The 24,181-nt window shown below is 42.9% G+C and overlaps 1 long non-coding RNA gene across 1 annotated transcript; it reads right to left on the reverse strand.

The window, feature by feature from the left end:
- Positions 1-36: 36 nt before the first annotated feature.
- Positions 37-22,039, reverse strand: LOC127057904 (uncharacterized). Its single transcript, XR_007776228.1, has 3 exons — positions 22,008-22,039; positions 2,093-2,228; positions 37-91 (listed from the first exon to the last, which is right to left on the reverse strand). It is a non-coding gene; the product is annotated as an uncharacterized LOC127057904 (long non-coding RNA).
- Between the last annotated feature and the right edge of the window lie 2,142 nt (positions 22,040-24,181).

A 24,181-nucleotide genomic window follows, 5' to 3' on the forward strand; every position in this document is an offset into this window, starting at 1 on the left:
GCATTTTCTTAGACCACATGCAGCCATGGAATGTAACTTGGGAGGGATGTCTCTCTTTGTTCAGAGCTCAGGTTAGGTTTCGCTGAAGATTCTGAAAACACACAAAGGAGAGAGTGTCAGAGAGGTAGCCGTGTTAGTCTGTATCCACAAAAACAACGAGGAGTCTGGTGGCACCTTAAAGACTAACAGATTTATTTGGGCTTAAGCTTTCGTGGGTTAAAAACCCCACTTCTTCAGATGCATGGCATCAGATGCAAAGGAGTAAATAGATGTAGTATTCATATGCATATTGCCTTGAAACACATCCCTTACTGATAAGGCTGTTTTCACAAATGCATTTCAAACAGGGTTTTTGAATTTGTCAGGTTTCACACTCTCTCGCACACATACACACACACACACACGCATTTCAAACAGGATTTTTGAATTTGTCAGGTTTCACACACACACACTTTTTTTTAAATTGTTCTTTCTCTGGATGGCTGTGTCTGAGCTGTTAAGACTTGACACCTAGCTACTGATGAGGACTGGTTCTGCCAGTTCTTGGCAAACAGATAAAGGTGATTAAGCACTCAAATAGGTCAGTTGTATGAGCTCATAGGTCTGTTTCATGCAGGGAGAGAGTTAGCAACACTAATTCATTTCAGTACAGGCAAAACCTGATTTGAACAAAGGTCTCCCAGAGATCTGAAACATTTTTATAATTAGGGTCCATAAAAATGAATTTGGGATGGAAAGAATAACATGAATTTTGGAGGGGTCAGAAAAAAAATCTCTATTTAGCTGTATAACAAATACAACACTAAAAACCATAATTACTGATCAATTAGGCAGGCTATGACAACAGTTTGTATTGATCTTTTCAGCTAAGGATCTCAAGGAGCTTTACAATAAATTAGCTAAACCACATAATATTATGGTGAGATATTATATAGAGCATAAAGTGAGAAAATTAAACTGAAGCAACTGAGAGGATAAATTACCTTCCCACAGTTCCACAATTCAGTCTTGATCTTGGGCTCATTGAAATCAGTGGAAAAACCTCCCATTGACTTCAGCTGAGCAAGGCTTAAGTTAGTGGTAGAACTTGAAATGTAAGATGGGAATCTTGACTCCCAGTTCCCTGCTCAATCCAGTGGATGACACACACATGCAAAAATGTCTGTGAATATTATAGCTGCATGTACTAAAAGCTCTCAGTGTCACCACTGTGAATGTTTTCAGTCATGTTTCTAAGATGTGCAGTGCAGGTGTTAATTTAGGATTGGGAAATAGTAAAGTGGGTAATAAACCACTGGCATTTTCTAAAATGATTTTACAATTTTTGCTTTAGAAAATGATCTATTCCCGTCTGAACTTCTGTCATCCAAGAAGGTAGTTCCCTACAGTCTGCTAATTTCCTTAAAGTGGAAGTATTTATAGTACAGTCTTCTGCACCTGCCCTGATATATAATGCAAGTGTCTGCTCAGATGCCACACCAAATGCTGTTGGTTAGAAACCATGAGCTAATGTCTTAAAATATCTCCAAGGAGGTCTTTTCTTGTAAGACTCTCTTAATCCTAGTCACTCTACTATTATTAATACTACTAAATTATGCAATCTTACATGTCCCCATTTTTCCCTTTTTTAAATCAAGAGGCCCTTGGGTTCAGGGAGCAGGTAATTATGAAATGCTATTTTCATTCTCCGAAAAAACAACAAGAGCTGAGCAGCGAAGAGGCAGAAAAAGACCAACATTGGAACATTTTCCCACATCCTGCCTTTCATAGATTCAGAGAGTTTAATGACAGAAGGGACTATTAGATCATCGTGTCTGACCTCCTGCATATCACAGACCATTAAACTTCACCCAGTTATCTCCTGAATTGAGCTCAGTAACTTGTATTTGGCTAAAAGCATCCACCAGTCTTGACTGATGACACTTGGGGCAGGTACAGCACAAGGGGATCCTTGCCCATTACTTGGACTCCACAGTAATACAAATAATAAATAATAATAATCAAGAGATGGGGATCCTTGCCCATTACAAGGCTCCACAGTAATACAAATAATAAATAATAATAATCAAGAGATGGAAAATCCACCACTCACCTTAGCAGTTTGTTTTAATGCTTAATCATCTTTGCTGTTAAAAATGTGCGCCTTATGTCTCATAAGAATTTGTCTGGCTTCAGTTTCCAGCCATTGGTTCTTATGATTAGGTCCTTTAGTACCTGGTATTTTCTCCCTGTGAAGGTAGTTATACATTGTAATCAAATCATCCTGTAATTTTCTATTTGATAAGCTAAAACAAATCAAGCTCTTTATGTCTCTTGCCGTAAGGTTTATTCCAGAACCCTCTCAATTTTTTCAATATCCTTTTTAAAATGTAGACATCCAAACTGAATGTAGTAATAGAATTAGTCTCACCAATGCTGTGTACAAAGGTAAAACCACCTCGTTACTCCCATTTACAACAGCATTGCGCTGGGAACTCTCAGTGAGTGTTGGTCCACTATGACCCCTAAATGCTTGTCAGAGTTACTGCTTTCCAGGGGACTTAGTAGCTACTTCTGTCTTATTTTTTTGAAAGGGGTAAGTATGGAAAAACCTGATTCTGTGTGTTCTGGTCATCCCCTCTTACTCTTCAACATCGCAGCCTGTAATATTACACAAGGCGGGGGAAGGAGTCTTTTATGGGGGTTCATGGATTCAGTTGCAACCAGAGAAATCATGAAAGCAAGGGTGCAAAAACAGGCAGACAAACACTTCTTCCAGTCCCTTGCGAAGGGGAGGCCCCTGGGTAGTGGGAGTTGAAGAGCCAGCCCACCCTATAGTGGTGGCTCTTGTCCCAAAGGGCTGGGCTGGCTTTCTGCTCCAGGCGTTGCAGCCTGATGCACAGGGTCACAGCGCTGTCCAGGCTAGGCCTGGCTACCCCTCCGTCATGATGGAAGGGTGGCTGAGCCAATCCAGAGTGGCACTGTGATCCTGTGTGCCAGGTTGCAACATGAGGAGCAGATAGCTGGGCATAGCCCCGCAGGACAGGAGGCACTGCTGTTGGGGGAGTGCAGGGCTGGCCCCCTCTCCCAGAGCCTCCCCTTTGCAGGCTGGGATTAGAGTTGTGGTGAAGGGTGTTGCTGGTAAGAGCCCCCTCAGCAGTTTAGTATAGTGCAACCATTGAACTGGGAGGCTATGTCCACCCCTGACACAAGTTCATTCCCCTTCTCTGCTCCTTGCACCTAAACCCAATAAATATGGAAATGCCAGGCAGGAAAAAAAACACTTGTTACTTGCTAGTGGAGTCTATTTAATATGGAAGTCAGTGAGGCCAGTGAATATGGGACCCCCAAATGCCATTCATCTTTATAAAGTCACTTTTAGGGTGGAACCACAGCGTCAGATTTCTGTGGGGATACCCGATACAATAAACAGTATGTAACCATGAAGCGCGTGTCTGCCTGCTTTCATGTAAAAAATACACTTGGAATTGTTTTTGCAGGAAGTCTATTGAAAGGCCTGGAGGAACAGGCAGTGAAAATGTTCCGTTGCTTCCATTCATTTTGATTACAGCCTGTTTGCTCTTGAAAGTACTGAGCATGGTACTGTGACATAGAAGGGAAGAATGCCAAAGATGATAAGTGAAACTCAAGGTAAAGTTTTCATAATGGGTTATCGAGGTATGGTGTAAAGCCTGTCCACACAAAAACCAAGCTGAAATGGATTGTGCATTAACTACAGCAGAGATCAAAAAAGAAGAACTTTTGGACCTGGGGCTGATTGTCATCTCACATTGGTGTGAAACTGGCATTTATTAACTTCACTGAAGTTGCTCCTGATCTACAGCAGTGCAATTGCTAATCAGACTCAGCCCTTTTGGGTGTGAGGACAGGAAAAGAGAGGTAAAAATGCTCACCATCTAGGCCTGGTCAGCAGATTGGAGTGGGACAAACGGGACAATAACAAAGACCCTACATTCAGAAGACAGTAGTCCATTTCTATTAAGCAGTTCTTTTGCCAGTGCACTGAGATATATATACACACACACACTATGATTATAATGCCCACCAGCACATCTAGATAATTACAAGCTCTGCTAAAGTATAGGTTTGCAATTTTTTGGCAGAACAACAAACACACATTTATGAAACCACTGAACTGTTTTATATTGCTGTCCTTATTGATACGATGACATATAATAATAAATAATTGAGATGCAATGATGATAAAAACAGCATCCAAGAAATCTGATGGTGTTTCTAACGCTCACCCTTTAGCACTCCAGTTCAGTGGAGGAGGATGTAGAAATGGATTGTGGCAGAAAGCTGTTTACCTCTTCTTGGTGGTGGCTGAGGGGAAACCTGATTAGGAATGTCCTGAGGTCCTGTGGCAGAACCTGTACCTGTGACTATATAACAATATCAATTTCTAGAGCAGCAGAGGCAGTGCAGAAAGTGGAATAAAAGAACAGCATCAATAACTGCATGGGAATGGTAATTTCCTTGCAGGAATTACTTTTTGTATTGAGGTAGTGCTCAGATGTCGCAGTCCGGATTGGGCCTCATTGTGACAGGCACCATACAAAGATTTAGGAAGAAATTTTGAATTCAAGAAGTAAATGTTCTGCTTTGCCATTCATATCTGAGGCAGGCTACCAGAACTTTTGATCTTCAGATACATTTAAGCTTCAAAAACCACCGATGGTAGACATCTCGAAAATGGGCCAGTAATTACACTATTTTAAAATTATATTGTCGTATTGCGTTACATGGGATTAACCAAATGCTTCTGGAAGACAGCCAACTTTGCTCTGGAGCCTACCCTTTGAATATGAATTGATTTTTTTTTCTCTTGGAAGAGTCAGGGAGTTAAGCTTAAGCTTTCGTGGGTAAAAAAAACACTTCTTCAGATGGAGGGCATCTGGGGTCTCTCTGGCTGTGTGGAGTGTTCCTCTTTGTGAGGTGGGGCTTTGGGCTGACCCTAGATGGTGGGGTATCGTCTCAGGTTGCCCCTTCTGGTATCCCCGCTCCAACTGCTACTAGCTTTCTTCTACTCCACCACCTCTACCCATTTGGTTCCGATTTCCCCCACCTCGGTTACAGTTTTGGTCTTTCCATCCAGGATGTTGTCATAAATATAAAGGGAAGGGTAACAACCTTTATGTAGCAGTAACATAAATCCCTCCTGGCCAGAGGTACAGAATCACTTACCTGTAAGGGGTTAATCAGTTCAATTAACCTAGATGGCATCTGACCAGAAGGACCAATGGGGAAAGAAGATACTTTCAAATCTGGAGTGGGGAAAGGTTTTGTTTGTACTCTCTTTGTTGGTTCCCTCTCGGGACAAAGAGAGAGACCTAAAAAGATCCTAAACTGATACATCAAAAAATTACAGAAACTGTAAGTAATAGCAATGAAATGCGTTAGATTATCTTTTGTTTTAGCTTGTGAATTTTCCTTATGCTAAGAGGGAGGTTTATTCCTGTTTTTGTAACTTTGAAGTTGAACCTAGAGGGGAATCTTCTGTGTTTTAAATATTTTTATTTTCCCTCTAAAGTTATCTTCCATCCTGATTTTGCAGGTGTGATTCTTTTACTTTTTTTCTTAATAAAATTCTTCTTTTAAGAATCTGATTGATTTTCAGTGTCCTAAAAACCACGGATTTGGTCTGTGCTCACTTTGTTAACCTATCGGTTGGTATATTATTCTCAAGCCCCCCAGAAAAGGAGGTGAAGAGGCTTGGGGGAATATTTTTGGGGGGGATGGGGCTCCAAGTGGCCCCTCCCTGAATGTTTGTTTAAATCACTTGATGGTGGCAGCAATACCGTCCAAGGACAAGGAGAGGAATTTGTACCTTGGGGAAGTTTTTAACCTAAGCTGGTGGAATATAAACTTAGGGGGTTTTTCATGTGGGTCCCCACATCTGTATGCCAGCGTTCAGAGTGGAAAGGGAACCCTGAGAGATGTACGTTTCTATTTCCTCAGGAACGTCCTCTAAGAACTTCTCCATTTGCATTAGGAGAGACAGATCTTCCAGAGATTTAACATTTGCTCCTGATATCCAAGCATTCCTTTTTCTTTTTTTTACAATGTGGTAGGCATGTCGTGAAAATGCCATGTCTGGTTTCCACCTTAGGGCTCTGAACTGCTGATGGACATGCTCAGGTGTTATCCCCATTCTAATTTTGGCCTTTTATTTAAAAAGTTTGTACTTGTTCATGTATCCTTTAGGCATTTCAGCTGCCACCTCTGCTAAGGGTCCACTGAGCTGTGGCCTCAGTTCCACAATATACTGGTCTATAGAGGTGTTGTACCCAAGGCAGGCCCTTTCAAAATTTTCTAAGAAGGCCTCTGGATCATCATCTACCTTGTATGTGGGGAATTTCTTAGAATGAGGAGCAGTACCTGGAGAAGGATTGTTAGGGCTACCTGGTTGATCCAGCTTAGCCTTTTCCAGCTCCAAGCACTTTATTTCCAAGCACTTCTCCCCTCTCTCTCTTCCACTTCCAAGCGCTTTGCCTCCATTTCCACCTCCAAACGCTTGTCCTATGCTTCCAAGCGCTTATCTCTAGGAAGAAATTCCTTTCTGCCTCAGTTAGAACTTGGACTGAGTTAAAGGCATCCTCCATCCTGGCACCTGGATCTCAGTTGGGGAGGGCTGACCCTTCCCTCCTGGGAAGTTCCTGGTCCCCCATTCTTTCCCTGCATTTGTGTCATGGACCTGGATGTCTAGGCTTGATCTGGATCTGTCTTCTCCGTGGTGTGCCGCTTTGAGAAGACTAGTTTTTCTAGCGTTTTGGTTCCTGACCTCAACTTCATGCACAGGCTGCCCTACTCTAGCATAACTACTTAATTGCCATGAAGCTGGTTCAAACCTTACACAGCATTTCTGCTTATAGCATTGCTGCTCCATGTCTCTGCAGCCCAGAGCCGGCTTTAGCAAGAGCAGGGCCTGATTCTGGGGTGAGGAAGGGCTTGTATTCACCAGGCAGCGCTCCCAGTCTTTGGCAGCACTTCAGATTGCCAGCTGGGGCCGCGGGGCTGCCGCGCTCAAGCTGGGAGAGCAGGGCCGCGGGGCTGCTGCGCTCCGGCCGAAGCTGCAGCTGGGGTCACGGGGCCACGGGGCTGCCGCATTCTGGCTGAAGCTCCAGGCGGGGTCGTGGGGCTGCCACGCTCCATCCGGAGCTCTGTCCGGGGTCACGGGACTGCTGTGCTCCATCCGGGGTTGCAGGGCTGCTGTGCTCCGTCCGGGGTCGCAGGGCTGCCTCACTCCGGCCAGTAGAGCGGGGTCGCGGGGCTGCCGTGCTCTGGCTGGAGCTCCAGCTGGGAGAGTGGGGCCGCGGTTCTTGCCGCGCTCCGGCCGGCACTCTGGCCAGGGGACCGGGGCCGCTGAAGACCCCGGCAGTACGAACCGCCGCCGGGGTGAGTAAAAAAAATTTAAAAGGCGCCTAAGGTACGGGGCCCTCTTCAGCACGGGGCCTGATTCCGGGGAATCGGGCAAATTGGCCTAAAGCCAGCCCTGCTCCAGCCCAGAGAATAACAGACAAACGGAAAGTTTCTTTCCCCATTTTAAAAAGTTCTAACCTTCCCATTCGCTCTTTTGGTCAGGTGCCCACTTTTTTTTTTTTTTTAACCTGGGGGTACTTTTTAACCCTTTATAGGTAAAGCAAGTAAACAGCAGCTACCAAGAGAAATTTTACAGCTAACTGGCTGGCTGGGTGTCCATCAAAGGGAGCCCCCCACACACACACTTTATTTATCACATGCCCCTCAAATCACAGACGGTGCTGGCCAGCCTGGTTCAGGTCGGATCCACACCGTCTGGAATTTCTTCCTGGAGGTTTAGGAAACTGTTAATAAGATACATGCACCTCTAATTTTACTAATAATTACATGAAGAGCTAAACAGTATTTTTTACATTTCAGGGATTACAATGATACACAGAATGATTCTGGGAAACCTTCCAGGGAGAGGGCATCAGCCACTTTGTTAGAGGCTCCTGAAATGTGTTGTATTTCAAAATCAAAGTCTTGCAAAGCTAAACTCCATCGAGTAAGTTTTTTGTTAGTTTCTTTGACTGTGTGAAGCCACTTCAATGCAGCATGGTCAGTCTGCAGGTGGACCCGCCATCCCCAAATGTATGGGCATAGCTTCTCCAGAGCATACACAATGGCGTAACATTCTTTTTCTGAGACTCACCAGTGGCTTTCCATCTCAGAATGTTTATTGCTGAGAAACACAACAGGATGGAATTGTTGATCTGATTCTGAATGTAGGTAGAAATTGTGTCTTATTTTAAGGGTGTGACTCATTACTTCATTTCTCGAAACAGAGTTATGTATTTTGGCTCTGATTCAGTAAAGCACTTAAGCACATGCTTAATATAAAGATCCCAAAGATGCATATGGAAATTTAGAGTTCCAATCAGCAATATAAAAGCAAACAGTACCCAGCACCACCAAACTCACTCACATGCTTACTCCTACCCAAACACTGGTGAGACATTTTTAGTGGGTAGCTGGATGACCTATGGTATTGGTTACAGGTACACAGACAGACAGTTCTAAGCAATTGAATCTAGTTAACACTGTTAGTGACTTAGATCAATGAAGCCCCATCGACTTCAGTAGGCTCTATGCAGGGGCAGCAGTCTGTTAGAATCGTAAAGTTGCAGGACTGAGGCCTTAATGTGAATGCCATCCAACAGCTGTTCTGTTGTCTATGTAACATGAACTTCACATGAATGACCAAACGCAGGCATTGCAAAAACCATTACATTTGACCTCTCTCTTGGCAGCCTGGGAAGAGGGGTCATCAATCAAATGGGCTTTGAATACATAAGCTACTGTCTCAACTATGGAGAAGATTCCTTGAGGTCACTGCTGTCTATTGAGGTACATTGGCAGGGCTGTGAGGGGACACTGCCACTCTTCTAGGTTTTTGTACTCAGTCTATTAATAAGCTGAGGACTTTGATTTGCAGGGCTGTCAGTCCAGCACCTTTATTGAGCATTCAACTTACTCCAAACAGACATTTTAAATAATACAATATTTTTGTGGTTGGGGATAGAGGTGATCAAAATGTGGTGGGTTGTCAAGCCTTGAGACCCAACTCTAATTTATGCACTAACCAAGATGTGCATGAGCACAGCCTAACTGCTATTCATGCCCTCTTGCACCACCTCCATTCTGCCGTTTGTTGCTCTTACTCATTTCATCATATCTAAATTAGATTGTAAAGATACGCTGGGAATGCATCACATTTCTTTGTTTTGTATGTTTCCTAATGTGTTTTGGGAACTGTATAAATAGCACTGGCAGCTTCTCCAGCTCACCTCAGTTCTGAGCCAAAGGGACAGACTTCAAGGCGGAGTGTGTTCAGTTTCAGTGCTTATTCAGTTTGGTCTTTCTGTTGAAACTATGCAGTGCCGATGAATGCCAAAAGTGTGATGCAGACACCTGTCCATTTAGAACTTGGCTGCAACTGTCACCTTATTTCAAGAACAAATTTCTGTCAATACAAGCTTGGGACAAAATTTGATGCAGCAAACTAGTGGGGGGAAAAAGCTCCATATCCAGTTTCCCTATATATTTGTGTTCTTACTCTATAGGTCATGTCTTACAGGAGCTTCTGTACATAGTTTTTCCAGTGAAAACAATGGAAAGGTCTGTGTTATAACCAACAGCAGGATGTGTCATACTCTGTTCTGAATTTTTGGCCAGTAAGGAAATAAAGTAAAGAAAGACATTCAGCTTTAATCCTCTTTTACAAATGTCAGTTCATCCTCAGTCCATGCAGTTGAACCGATACTATTTTATCCACTGCAATAGAAGACTTATATTGGCACAGCATGAAAACTGCTACTGAAGCAAAGAAACTGTGAAAGTGTTTAGTCTTGGGTCAGGAAATAGCGCATAGACTAGGTACAGCACAATAATCGTAACTCTACCATTCCAGCATCTCTCTCTCTCTCTCTCCATATTGAATAAGCTTAACTTGCTTTTTCCTTCTCTCCTTGGTTTCAGACATACAGCCTACATTATCAAGATCTTTGAGTTGGTTACTTGACCTATTATTTAACAATTACAAACGAGAATCAGCATTAGCCAATGTTATAACTTCAGTCCGCTGGAAAAACAACCATTTTAAATTGTCCATGCATTTCTTCTTTGATACTTTTTTCTTTGTATCTCTGAATCCTTTTATTAATTTCTTAGCTGTTAATCATTTTCTAGTTACAGAGCTTACTTCTTGTTCTCCTTGGACTAAAGCCACTGTTTGCCATAGAAGAGTCATAAGGATACACAAGCTCTGAATAGCTTTGTGAAAGTTTAAATTTGTAACACCTAATTTTGTCCCTGCACTAGAGTGGGACCTGCTTAGAATGAATTAATAGAAAACCCAAGTTGTCTCCCTGGACTGATTCTCCTCTAGCTTAAATTTGTTTTACACAAGGTCTAGTTTCATAGACTTCAGTGAAGTTACTTCTGATTTACACCAGCATAAGACAGATCTAAATCATCACATCCAACATGTGGATTTTAACACCAATTATTGGAAAATTCCCTTTAGTGTGAAATTGTTCTTTGGATTAAAAAAAATACTTCTCTGTGGGTTAAATTCATCCCAGCCATCTGTGCCTGATGCCAGGGCTGCCCAGAGGGGTGGGGGGGCAAGTGTGGCAATTTGCCCCAGTCCCTGCAGGGACCCCCATGAGAGTTTTTTGGGGCCTCTGGAGCAGGGACCTTCACTCGCTTCGGGGGCCCTGGAAAACTCTTGCGGGGCCTGGGCCCCCGGAGCTTCTTCTGCTCCGGGCCTTCGGTGGCAATTCGGCGGCGAGGGGTCCTTCCATTCCAGGACCTGCCGCCGAAGTGCCAGGTCTTTGGTGGCAATTCAGCGGCAGGGGGCCCCCGCTGCCAAAGGCTCCAGGCCCCCTGAATCCTTTGGGCGGCCCTGCCTGATGCCAGAATGAAAGGCTTTATTTGGAGAAAGTACATAGGGTGGGTTAGAGAGATGGAATCTACCCCAACCTGTGGGTATGGGGCAGGACAGCCATTCTGCACCTGCTACTCCAGCTCCCGGGTTAGACCAGAGGCTGCGATCCTTGCAGGCTTTTCATGAAAACATTCTTATATTAAGTTTGATGCATTTTAATGTGCATTTTGCAGTTTCAAACAGTCCTCATGGTATTTATAGTTTACAGCAAAACAGAGTTCTTAAGATATTTCTGTTTTTCATTCTAAACTGGAAGTGGTCTGTATACTTGAAGTTTCCATATCAATATTTCTGAGGGTATGGCGACACTGAAATCCCAGGCTAGGGATGCAGCTGGTGTAGACACACCTGAGCTATCTTTAATCTAACTAGCTAGAGAGTCCTAGAGCTGTGAAGCTGCAGCAGCACAAGCTTGGGCACTGCCTAGACCCGTAATTTCCCAGGGTTCTGGGTGAGCGTGTCCAAGCTGTGCTGAAGCATGGGCTGCCACAGCTTCACTGTTCCTGGGATCTGAGCTAGCTAGATTAAAGCCAGCTTGGCTATGTTTATGAGCTTCAGTCTCACACTGCCACTGCAGCAGAGACATACTCTTGAGTAGTGGATTGTTGTTTTAAACACTTCTAGTGTCGCATGTCACGCGTCTCTCATCTGATCACTGATGTAGTAACAATGGGTATCAAAATAGCAGCTTCCAGGTGCCAACAATGAAAGCAGTTGAAGAGCTAATCCTTGGTATGTGTCAGCATGTTGAATATCCATCCCAACCATCCCATGGTCTGCGTGAATTGTTAATCAAGTAGAATTGAAAACTGGCGCTGAAGTGGCATAGCTGTTCCAGCTGGATAACAGGCCAGGAGCCAGCCAGAAGCTAAGGTTTCGTTAGAGGCTATTTTAACATTCATTGGTCTATAGGTACAGTAAGCTTAGTAAACAATTGGACTTTTACTATAGCCCTCTGACAGAGTGACTCTTGAAAGTTGATCACTGAAATTAACATTTTAGATGAAATTAACATTTTACAAGGAAACAACTGTACATTTCTCCAGTGGAACCAGCAGTGAGGTTTATAAGAGACCGAGTACCCCAATGGTCTCTTTGGGGAAGTTTTTTTCTTTTGAACACAATTGCTCTTTAACCATGTCTGAGAAAGAAGGATCATTTCTGATCTAGGTCGCATGGCTTCTAATCCACTTACGATGACACAACGTGTAGTTCAACTGTAAGATGACCATACTCCCCACAGGGAAAACAGGACCCCAGGCGGGGCTCACCTGAGCCCCCCTATGTGGGGCTGGCCTGAGCCACTCGCCCAAGCACTCCTCCTTGCACGGGGGCAGGCAGGGCTCGGGTGAGCTGTGATGTGCATAGTACATAGGGTGACTATATTTCCCAAAGGCTAGGACTGGTGTGGCTGCTCACCGGAGCCCTGCCTCCTCCCCTCCTCCCCCCGCACCCCCGCACACATGGGGCTGGCATCAACGTTCACCCCCCCTACACGTTCTTCTGCAGCCCACTTTTTTGACAAATGCCCACTTTTGCAAAAAAAAGTCAGGACAGCTGGGATAGGGTTTAAAAAAGGACCCGTCTCAGCCAAAACGGGACGTATGGTCACCCTATTCAACTGCCCAGTGAATCTCCAAGTGCTACAGTGTTCTCCACAGCTGGCTTCATCTTGAAGCTGGAGCTCTGGGCCAAATTTTTCAAAAAACCCTAATTGATCAGAATTATTCCATTGAAAGTCAATGGGATTTAAGTTTCTAAGTGCCCCAGTTGCTTTTGTAAATTTTAGCTCTGTTCAGTTCACTCATTACTGAATTCACTCAATGGACTCTTTATTTTTCCATTTAAAGTATAGAGGAAAAGTGCAGGCAAATCAAACCTTTTCATCAATACCCCACAACACTGATGCCTTCAGATCCTATACTACTATTCTGTAAAATTTGGCCTCAGCATTCATGTATTGGCAAAAAATCTAACTTACATTGTTACGCAGAAATCAGTCTGGCATTCCCAAATCCAACCTGTAATAGGTAAACCATTTCTGTTTAATCATTGTACGTTTCTGACAGCACTCAGTGTGCTAGACACTAACTAGACTTTCAAGATGACAATTCCTGCCTCAAAACATATTTTAACAAGTCATAAGAGGAAAATCTGGTCTCAGACATGATGTTGGGCACATTTTTGTTGTAATTAAAAGGACTATATTTAGAATTCAAAGTCACAGTGTCTGTTCACCCTTTGTCTGAGCCTGCATAATTCATAGTACATGTTAATGTAGGTCTTCCAAGGTAAGAATCAACTGTTTATAGCAGTTTCACTTTCCTTCTGAACTCTGTGTGACTTATTTTAAATTTGATTTGCTTGTACAATTTCGTTGCCTAACAACTGTGATGTTGGAAAAAGTGAATGCAAGAACTAAAACCATTTTAGATCTCAGGGAGTCTGAGAAAATGCTTGGAAAAAACCAGTAATTTTAAAAATGTAAAATAATTTATTCCTGTATAATGAAGTCTCGACCCATCAAAGCACTTAATCCTGTGCTTAACATTAAATGTTGGCTTTAAATTAAGGACAAGTTTAAGTGTTTTGCTGACGTGGGATTAAATAATTAATACCACTTCCTGTATTAAAAATAAAATGTCATCAAACATGTTGCGGAGACAAGTAGAAATGAATTTTAAATACTTGATGGATAATAAGTATCAGAGAGGTAGCTGTGTTAGTTTGGATCTGTAAAAGCAGGAAAGAGTCCTGTGGCACCTTATAGACTAACAGACATACTGGAGCATGAGCTTTCGTGGGTGAATACATGCATCCGACGAAGTGGGTATTCACCCATGAAAGCTCATGCTCCAATACGTCTGTTAGTCTATAAGGTGTCACAGGACTCTTTGCTGCTTTGATGGATAATGTTATAACCATTAGAAAGGCAGCATAGTCTATGGCTCTGACCTAGGACTGGGAACAAGGAACACCTATGTTCTAACCCAGGCTTGGCCACTGACTGTGGTATGTTTGACAAGTCACTTCACCTCTCTGCTTCAGTTTCCATATCTATATATTGGGGCAATTATAGAGGTATAGTAAAATTTGACATTCACAGATGCAATGAACTATACATATGACATAATTATTATTAAAGTAATCTATTACAAGTGTCAGCTTGAATACATGAAAATAATTTCTAGCAGTCTGTGCAATGTCTTTTAAGATTAATTACTAGGGGAAATTTAATTTACAAATGTCAACATAAAACATTACTAAAAAAGCATTGGAAATAGGAGTCAACATGAAATAACTTGATCAGTTACTTTATTGGGGTTATATTTACTCAAGATATTAGAATATGATGGTACCTAAAATTCTAGGCCTGTGATTCAGCACAGCACCTCAGCTAACTGTAAGCACATGATTTAACTTAAGGCTTTATACCAGTGGTTCCCAAACTTTAACAGCTTGCCAACTCCTTTCACTAGCACGTCAAGTCTTGCGAAACCCCTCTTAAAAATGAATAATTCCAGGGATTTTCTTCTGTACCTGAGTACAAATTATAAAAGCAGTGATCTTGGAAATATAAAATTTTGTTTATATGACATGCTTATTACACACTATTTATTATTATTTATCATTACAATATTTTTATTACATTATGAAAACGGCAACACTCTTCCAAGATCTCACTTTTCCAAGATCTCACTCAAAAGAGTTCCCCCTACACAAGCATTCAGGTCTTGAGCAGTCCAGGCAAACAACACGTTACAAAAAAGCTTAAACTTGTTCTTCATAATAATTTTAAAAACAATACTAGCTGCCTATTTAATTTTAAAAACAGCAAAAAATATTCACCTTCCTTTCCGTTTCTTATAAGGAGTCTTGAAGTTTAAATCGCCTCAGTGTGATAGATATGCTTGGTTTGATCTGCTTAACTCTTGGAAGTCTAGGGGCTCCGGGCTGCTGGCCCCATGCTGCCTGGGACAGCTCTGTCTGCCATTAGGGAATTTTTTCCTGAGAACCCCCTGTAACATTTCACGAATCCCCGTTTGGGAATCACTGCTTTGTAGAAATTCTAAATATTATCCTTTTAATTGCAACAAAATGTCCCCAGAATCATATGTTAAAACTAATTCTAGGCATAAGAACTAGAGGAAGACATAAGAGAAAGCAGAGTTTAAGTGCAAATCTGCTTCATTTCAGATGGACTCACCAGGACAATGCCTAACAAATCTTTTTTACCCTATGGCCGTGTTAAGTTAGTATATGTTTTGCCAAGTGAAATCTATTAGTCTGGGAAGTTGTGAGAAGGAGGAACAGTACTGAAAATCATTAGAGAGCTAAGCAGGGGAATGGAACTTTATCTGGAAAATGTGACTTTTCATAAGAGATTAAATCAATAACGAAACCAACAAGAGTTGGTTTATAGGAAGGCACATTATTCTGAGACTAGTCTAATTGCCAGGGGAGGAGGGAGGAGGCATTAGTATGGGGAATTAACTCAAGTTTATCTTAAGTGAAGTCCATTCTATTATCTGTCAATAACATCTAGGCACAGTTCTTCATGTGTTATGCTCTCCTTTGCTTACATTGTCAAAGTTTGTTGTTAGATAGTCCAGCTGTTGGCAAGATATGGAACATAGTTTTTCAGCTGTTTCATTCCATGTTTCCAGGAAGACAGCAGCTTTTCCCCCTCTTGACATTAAGAGCATCCCATTGGGTGAAGTGTCAAGAACAGCAACAGAAAATGCTGATGCAAACTGATGCTACAAGTCTATTTGAGTTAAAAAAAAATAGTACAAAGTGAAAAGAAATCTTAAGAACATTCTAAGCTCATCCCCCAGTTATAGCTACAGCGTATCTAGTGCATTAAAAACCTATAACTTGTTTCAAAAAATGTCCTATACTGAATCTACTAAAAATGAGATTTTTCATAAATATTACTGTTGATTATTATGTGGAGAGTGGTTGATTTAAAGGACACTGTCAATTTAGTTTAGACTCACAATTTAGTAGCCTCTTTGTTTTTAAGACGAGTTTGTGTGTAAATGAAAATAATCTAGTGAGAAAACATTCTGAAGGAATTTAAGCAGCCCTCTTCAGAATCTTGAACCTGTGTAACATTAAGTCTCTTTAAAGACTTCCATGCTGCTTTCAGTGAAGCATCTGGATGCGCATATAACTTGCCTGTTGTTTTCCTTCCCTGAGCTCTGTTTACTGTTCTGACCCTCAGCTGCAAACAACTCAGAGCAGGCACCATCCTTCCTTAGTGTGTGGAAAGTTCCTAGCATGTAGTGTGCACTATTAAAAACAAACAAGAACAATAATGTGCTGGTCCATGAAAATCAGAAGGAGAGATCCATATGCACCCACAGAGCAAAGCTGGCCAAACTCCAGTAGCATTATTATCCCAGGGGAGAAAAATATTAAAGGCCAGCAAACTATTGACATGATGAAAGGAAGTCAGGTTTTTAAAAAGTCTTTAGAAACTGAAGGGTTATTAAGTAACCTAAGTAATTGTCTCTATAATCCCGTGGAGAACTGTATAGCCAATGCCCTCTGACCATGAGCAGTGCAATGAGTTAAATATACCCACTTCCCTAAAGCTGTTTTTAAACAGAGAAAAAGAGTGTTGCACTGCTTTAGGGATGCAAAAAAATCCCTAATGATGGCTCATTTCTTATGAAGCTAATAATTCAGTTAGTAAAAATATACTTAAGTCAGTCGGTGGTTATTCTCATAGATCCAACTTGGACGGCACATATTCTGTACAAGGAGCACTGAAAAGAGTTTAAATCATTGGGTTCCATGCATGCTTTGTACTGTGCGCGTACCTGCCCACAAGAGGAAATGAAAAAGCCTTACATTTCCCCCTCAGTTCTCTATATCTTTTGACAAAAAATTGACAGCAAATATATCCTCTTAAATAATATCCCTTCCCCTCCTTGAAAGGAATTTAGACAAGAGCAGTGCTCAAGTTCTATCACTCTTAGAGCAACATTAAACTCTCACTCAAGTATCTCAATCAAGAATTGTCCTCTTTGAAACCTGCCTGGATAGGAGCCATTTCTCATTTCTCCTTTGACCTATCCAGTATGTCAATTTGACTGCTGTGACATCAGTGCCCTAAGTAGCTCTGGCACTCACCATGCTTCTACAATACAGAATCACTGGTCTAAGGTTACGCAACCATGACTACACATGAAGATTTACCTGTTTTAAAAAGTTAGCCCTATTTGTCTACTCTCAGACAAGGCTGAACAAATGCCATTTTAACCTAGGTTTTTTCTATTAGTGTTTCTACCTGTATTTGTAACACACAGGGCTTTGTAACCCATCTGCAAATATAATTTGCTGACACTGCATGTGTCCTGGGGCACAAGGGCATTGTGCTATCAATCAATCAATCAGAGAAACAGTTCTGTTTCCTGATCAAGCTCTTTGGGGCTTTAAAGTAACCTTTTAAAAATAGAAATAAAATATAGTTTTATTGAGTTCTGATATTCTATAGAACAAGGATCCATCGTATTGAGTTGAAGATTGCATCACTTTGTTATTATTGGCATTTCCCGAACCACGTTGTGAAGAGCTTCAGGAGGAGAAAATGCCCAGCTATGTGACCAGCAGAGGCAGAGGGTGTGTCTATACTGCAATCAGAGGCTGTGATTGCAGGTCTTGTAGAAATACCTGTGCAAACTTTAATGTAGCCAGCTTGGGTACCAGTAAAGCCACGGCCGCATGGGCTAGCCACCCACATAATTATCCAGGGTCCCAGATTCGCTTGTATAACCAGAGGCATGGGAACAAGGGATATGGGGGTGCTGCAGCATCCACAGATTTTACCCAGGGCTCTGCTCCTGGCCCCGCACCTCGGGTCCCAGCTGCCAGCTACGTGCCCAAGCTCCGGTCCTGGCTGCTGGCCTGTGCCTGGAGCTTCATGACTGCTCCCAGCTGCAGTCCCAGCCTCAGCCTGCTTACTCCTGTCCGCATCCCTCCCCCTGGAGCCACGTCCCTGCTCCTGAGACCAGCTCTTGGGGGCGGGAGGGATGCAGACAGGTGTAAGGAGGGGTGCAGCACCCACACTAGAAAAAGTGTTCCCGTTAGGGTGACCAGATAGCAAATGTGAAAAATCAGGATGGGGTGGGGGGTAATTGGCAACTATATAAGAAAAAGCCCCAAATATCAGGACCATTCCTATAAAATTGGGACATCTGGTCACCCTAGGTCCCATGCTGAAATGGCTTCACTGCTACTGGTACCTGAGCTAGCCAAATTAAAGCTACAGGAGCTGCAATCGCACCCTGGGATTGCAATGTAGACATACCTGAATCTGTGACGGCAATGCCATCCTGACAGGGTAAAAATTATGAAATGGCTTCAGAGTGACTGGTTGTTAGCATCATACTTATCCTTCTGATATTTAGAAAGGGTGAAATCCAACAGTTGGCAGCGGACAAAGCAACTCAGCCTGGTCATGGACTGATAACCAGCAGAGCCTTGCTTTAGAAAATGAATATAAACCAGCTTGAGGCCGGTCTCAGTAGCAGTACTCTGTGCCACCAACAAGGAATCCAGGTCTGCGAATGATCTTAAGGCTCTTGATCAGTCCCACATGTAGATTCTGGCCATAGGGAGTGCTACATGGACAAAGTTAATGAAGGTAATATACTGGAAAGACTGTCCTATGGTTAAGACACTAGACTGGGATGCAGGAGGTCCAGAGGGGTCACAAGGGAGCACTCTGGGATAGCTCCTGGAGGACAATACCGTGTAATTGAATCCACATTACCCCAAATTCGACCCAGTAAGGCTGATTTCAGCACTAATCCCCTCGTTGGAGGTGGAGTAAAGAAATTGACGAGCCCTTGAAGTCAAAAAAAGGGCTTTGTCGTGTGGACGGGTGCAGGGTTAAATCGAGGTAACGCTGCTAAATTTGACCTTAAATCATAGTGAGGACCAGGCCTTAGACTGGTTGATAATTAAATCACACAGTGCTTTAATACCATGTGCTGTGTAGAGCTGCAGGAGATACACTGAAGAGTCACTTGCAGCTTGCAAGCCTCAGTCTGTGTATCACTGATCTAGGGGGAGTTTTCAAGGGCACAAAAGTCAGCTGAGCATCTCACTTCTATTGACAATGTATTCAGCGTTTCAACAGGATCATACTCGGGACAGCATAGTCACTTGTGTTGTCTGCTGCGGCTACGCTTCTATTTTTCAGAGGGGCAGCCGTGTTAGTCTGGGTCTGTAAAAGCAGCAAAGAGTCCTCTGGCACCTTATAGACTAACAGACGTACTGGAGCATGAGCTTTCGTGGGTGAATGTCATGCATCCAATGAAGTGGGTATTCACCCACGAAAGCTCATGCTCCAAAACGTCTGTTAGTCTATAAGGTGCCACAGGACTCTTTGCTGCTTCTATTTTTAGCACACTAGCTCAATTAAAGCTAGTGCAGGTATAGCTACCTGAGCTGGAATTGAATCCCAGGCTCCAGTGTTGACACAATCTGTGGGAGGCAGTAGGTACCTCACTGCTATTTATGGCTCTGAAAAGCTCCCATTTAGGACTTAACTTTAGGCTTTCATATTTGGAAATGTTGGCTACAATTCTCATCAAGACAAACATTGCACATGGGTGAAGTATATTGCTAGCAACAACAGTTACACATTAAAAGATTTGGGGAGATTGAAATTTCACAGTGTTAAAACCAAATGTTAGCTGGTAGGAACAGATGACATTAGGGTAGCTGTGGAAAGTTTTACAGACCTTTTTTCTTTTAAAAAAAAAAAAGAAAGAAAGAAAGAGAAAAAAAAAAGTGTTGCCATTTCCAAGTGGTTTTGCATTAGGATTTGGTACACATTGCTAGGGTCTATTTTGGAAATCCATAATCTGCAGCACTGATATGTAATTTAACCACTGTGTTCCAGTGTAAATCTACTGTATGGTAAAACAAGATATTCCTTTATTTGTTTTACACTACCATTGAGTGCATGGTGTAGATGAGATCAAAGATGCATGTTAGCCTAATAAAAACAGTAATAATGGGTGATTTATTCTATCTGCATATTCTAGTCAAATATCACAATGAAGCAAGGTTTAGAGCAGCAGTTCTCAAATTGTGAGTCAGGACCCCAAAGTGGGTCATGACTCCATTTGATGGGGTCGCCAGGACTGGCGTTAGACTCACTGGGGCCCAGGGCCGAAGCTGAAGCCTAAGCCCCACTGCCCAGGGCTGAAGTTTGAGCCTTGGGTGGCAGGGCTGAGGTTACAGACCCCTCAACCTGGGGCTGAAGCCCTTGGGTTTTGGCTTTGGCCTCTCTTCCCCCAACCTGGGTGGCTCAGGTTTCGGTCCCCACTTGTGGGGTCGTGAAGTAATTTTTGTTGTCAGAAGGGGGTCGCAGTGCAATGAAGTCTGAGAACCCCTGGTTTGGAGACTCAATTTCTTGACACCTTAAATATCTTATTGCAGTTAATTTTAAAGCACACAATAGTATAGCCTACTTCTGACTTGTCTAAGTAATATACAGGTAATGCTTAGAGCTGGCACAAAAAATTTTGACAGTAGAATTTTCTGCAGGAAGATGCACTTTATTCAAAATCTAAATGTTTTGTCAGAACGTGGCAATTTTTATGAAAATTTTGATGGAAACATCAAACGTTTTGTTTTAATAAAATAAAATGCTGTGTGTCATTTCATTTTGGCTGTTACATTGAAATATTAATTTTAATACACTTATGTATATTTAATATAATATAGCCATTGAAATGAAATGTTTTGACATTATTGAAACAAAACAAAATGGTGCAACATTATTTTAATGAAATGTTTAAAAAGTTCTAAAAAATTAACTGTAACCATTCAGCAAAATGATCTGGGTTCATTGGGGGCAGCTCAATTAAAATGTCTGCTCAATGTGAAGAAGTATATAAATAATAGGAGATATACCAATCTCCTAGAGCTGGAAGGGACCTTAAAAGGTCATTGAGTCCAGCCCCCTGCCTTCACTAGCAGGACCAAGTACTGATTTTTGCCCCAGATCTCTAAGCAGCCCCCCTCAAGGACTGAACTCGCAACCCTGAGTTTAGCAGGCCAATGCTCAAACCACTGAGCTATCCCTCCCCCCTTGGCAAAAGAGAAAAATCTTTGGATGGGAGAGAAAATACTGAAAATATTATAGTGCCATTATAAAACCGAAGGCATATCCTCACCTGGACCAGTGTGTTCAGTTCTAGTCAGCCCATATCCAAGTGCAGAATTAGAGGAGGTTCAAAGATGGGGGATGGAAATGATTAGAGGAATGGAAAGATGAGAGTGGAGAGCGAGAGAGAAGATTGGAACTGTTCCTATTAGAAAGGATACTAGTAAGAGGGGATATAGTCAGGGGCGGCTCTAGGCATTTTGCCGCCCCAAGCATGGCAGGCAGGCTGCCTTCAGCGACTTGCCTGCGGAGGGTCCGCTGGTCCCACGGCTTCAGCAGACCTCCCACAGGCACCAGAGGACTCTCCACAGGCAAGACGCCGAAGGCAGCCTGCCTGCTGCCCTTGCGGTGACCGGCAGAGCGCCCCCAGTGGCTTGCCGTCCCAAGCATGCACTTGGCTGCTGGTGCCTGGAGCCGACCCTGGATATAGTTAAGGCATATAATGAACAGCATAGAGAAGGTAAATCAGGGATTTCTAATTACCCTCTCTCATATGACAAGGAAAATGAGACATCACAGTGAAAGTGCAAAATAGCAAATTTAAAACTGATCAAAAGAAATGCTTTTACACAACACAATTAACCTGCAGAACTGATTGCCACCAGGTATCATTCAGGCCAAGGCATTAGTAGGATTTTAATTTGGATTGAATCTTCATGCAAATAATGAGAATATCCATTGCAACATTAGATAGGATACTTTTTTTAAACAAGCAGGAGATAAACTCTAATGCCTCAAGGTATAAGTCAGGCACCAGGAAGAAACCTAACCTATGGACAAGTTATTCCAGAATTGCACTCTACAGATTTTCATATACCTTCCAATAAAACTTCTGGAACTCACCATCAGAGCCGGAATCCTGGACTAGACAAATCAGTGCTCTCAGCTGGTATGGCATTTCCTGTGTTTAGCATTTGCCTTCACATGTGGGTATTTTGCTTTGCAAGTTCCCTATCTGTTACAGACACAGTCAAAGCTGCCTGTGTTTATGGAATGTCTGCAGAAACCACTGGCTTTCTGGGCAGGGGAAACTGACCACAAGTGCTGAATGTTCATATATTGTCTCAAAATTCATCTGATACTCAAAAGCAGGCTTTAGGAACTGGAGTTCCCCTCTTCCTTCTCCACTCCACCCCAAAGTGTATTGACTTAAATGTTTGGGGGCTTTATAGCATTCTTTTTCTAAGAGAAAGAGAAAGGAAAGAAACTGCTTAAGGGTTGTGAGTTCAATCCTTGAGGAGGCCACTTAGGGATCTGGGGCAAAAATCAGTACTTGGTCCTGCTAGAGAAGGTAGGGGGCTGGACTCAAAGGGACCTTGAAAGGTCCCTTCCAGTTCTAGGAGACACTTGGTTGTGTCAGCCTTGAACTTTGTGAACTGTTCCCTTCCTGTCTGAATCTCAGGCTGGCATCCCTCCCCTGCTGCACGAACACATGAAAATGCTCAACTTTTTTTTTGTGGGGGAAGCACATTAAAAAACCACCACCTAAATAATTCAACTAACTCCTTCTGCAGTCCTATGAAAGGGAACCACCCCCCCGGATCAACAGGGACTAGGGATGAATCATGCTTGCGTTATTATCCCAGGTAACCCTACTGTCCCAGATTCTCTCCTCCTGTTCCTGCCCTAACTGACCAACTGAGAATTCATCTTCCTAGCGTAGGGGAGTTCTTAGAGAAGGAGTAAAGTACCATAGCCTGATCCTACACCAAATATCTCTGTACACACAGTCATAGGGGACAGGAATCAGGGGAAGGCACCTGTAGTACACCAATTCTCAACTAGAAAGTAGTCCCATGCAGACCATAGCCTGTTGGCGTAACTTAGAGTAGCTTCTAAGCTGCTTTAACTGATGGCAATGGGCTGGGCCAGTGCAAATGTCCCATGAGAATCAGAGTCGAAACTCGCTCCCAGAATACCTCAACCCCACTCTCCTGTTCTGAGAATCTGGGCCAGGAGGCTGGGACCACTTGCATGGGTGAGATAAGTAGGACTTGACCCAGAGTCAGGAGTGTCCCTTACACTGGTCATTATTTAGTGCAGTATGGTACGGGGCTGCCCAGAGGGTTCAGAGGGCCTGGGGCAAAGCAGGGAAGCTGCGGCACTTGTACTCACCCAGCAGCAGTCCGGCATTTCGGCGGCGGGGTGCTCTTCAGTTGCTCCGCATCTTCGGCAGCACTGAAGGGCCCCTCACTGCCAAAATGCCGCCGAAGACCCAGAGCGACTGAAGGGCTCCCCACTGCCGAAATGCCACTGAAGACCCGGACTGCCACCACGCCAGGGCTCGCAGGGCCCCTGCGGGGCCCAGGGCCTGGAGAAAATTGCCCCACTTGATCCCCCTCTGGGCGGCCCTGGTATGGTAATGAAGGACCCTAGGATCTTTTCAGAAGTGTGGTCACAAACCAATGGAATTGGCTTAAAAAAAGACTCCTTAAACAGCTTTTAAAATCTCAGTCTTAACAGAGGGTAGGAAACAAGCCTGTGCTGTGCACCGAAACGATACACTTTATAGAACTGTTTGGGAATAATTTTTTCATCAAAAATCGCCAAGTTATCAAAACTAAAACTGTTCCTGAAATGGGGTTGGATTCAAGGAATTTCCCCAGTTCAAAAACATGGCAAGAAAAAAGTTTCAAAGTTGTTGACATGTTTCATTTTAATGTTGTCAAAACAAAAAAGTCCAGTGTTCTTGTTCAAAATGACCTTTTTTAAAATTTAATCAGACTAAAAAAAGGTTAAACAAAAGAAAAAAAAAGGCTGAAATTGAAACAAAATGTTTCAATTGGCCCAAAGGAAAAACATTTTCGTTTTCTAAGTTGTGAATGTTTTCAAGATTTCAACTTTTTCATCCCAATTTGAGATTGGAAAAAATGTGTAACTCTCAAAACTATTTATGGGACAGAGAAAGCATTTCCCACCCAGCTCTCATGCTCGATAGACTCTCATGTTCCAGTGGATATGGCACTGGAATGGGAACAGGAGACCAGGATTCTTCTGGCTGTGTCAGGGGCATGCTG

Source organism: Gopherus flavomarginatus, chromosome 9 (assembly GCF_025201925.1).
Source record: "Gopherus flavomarginatus isolate rGopFla2 chromosome 9, rGopFla2.mat.asm, whole genome shotgun sequence".
In the NCBI taxonomy this organism is placed as follows: Eukaryota; Metazoa; Chordata; order Testudines; family Testudinidae; genus Gopherus; species Gopherus flavomarginatus.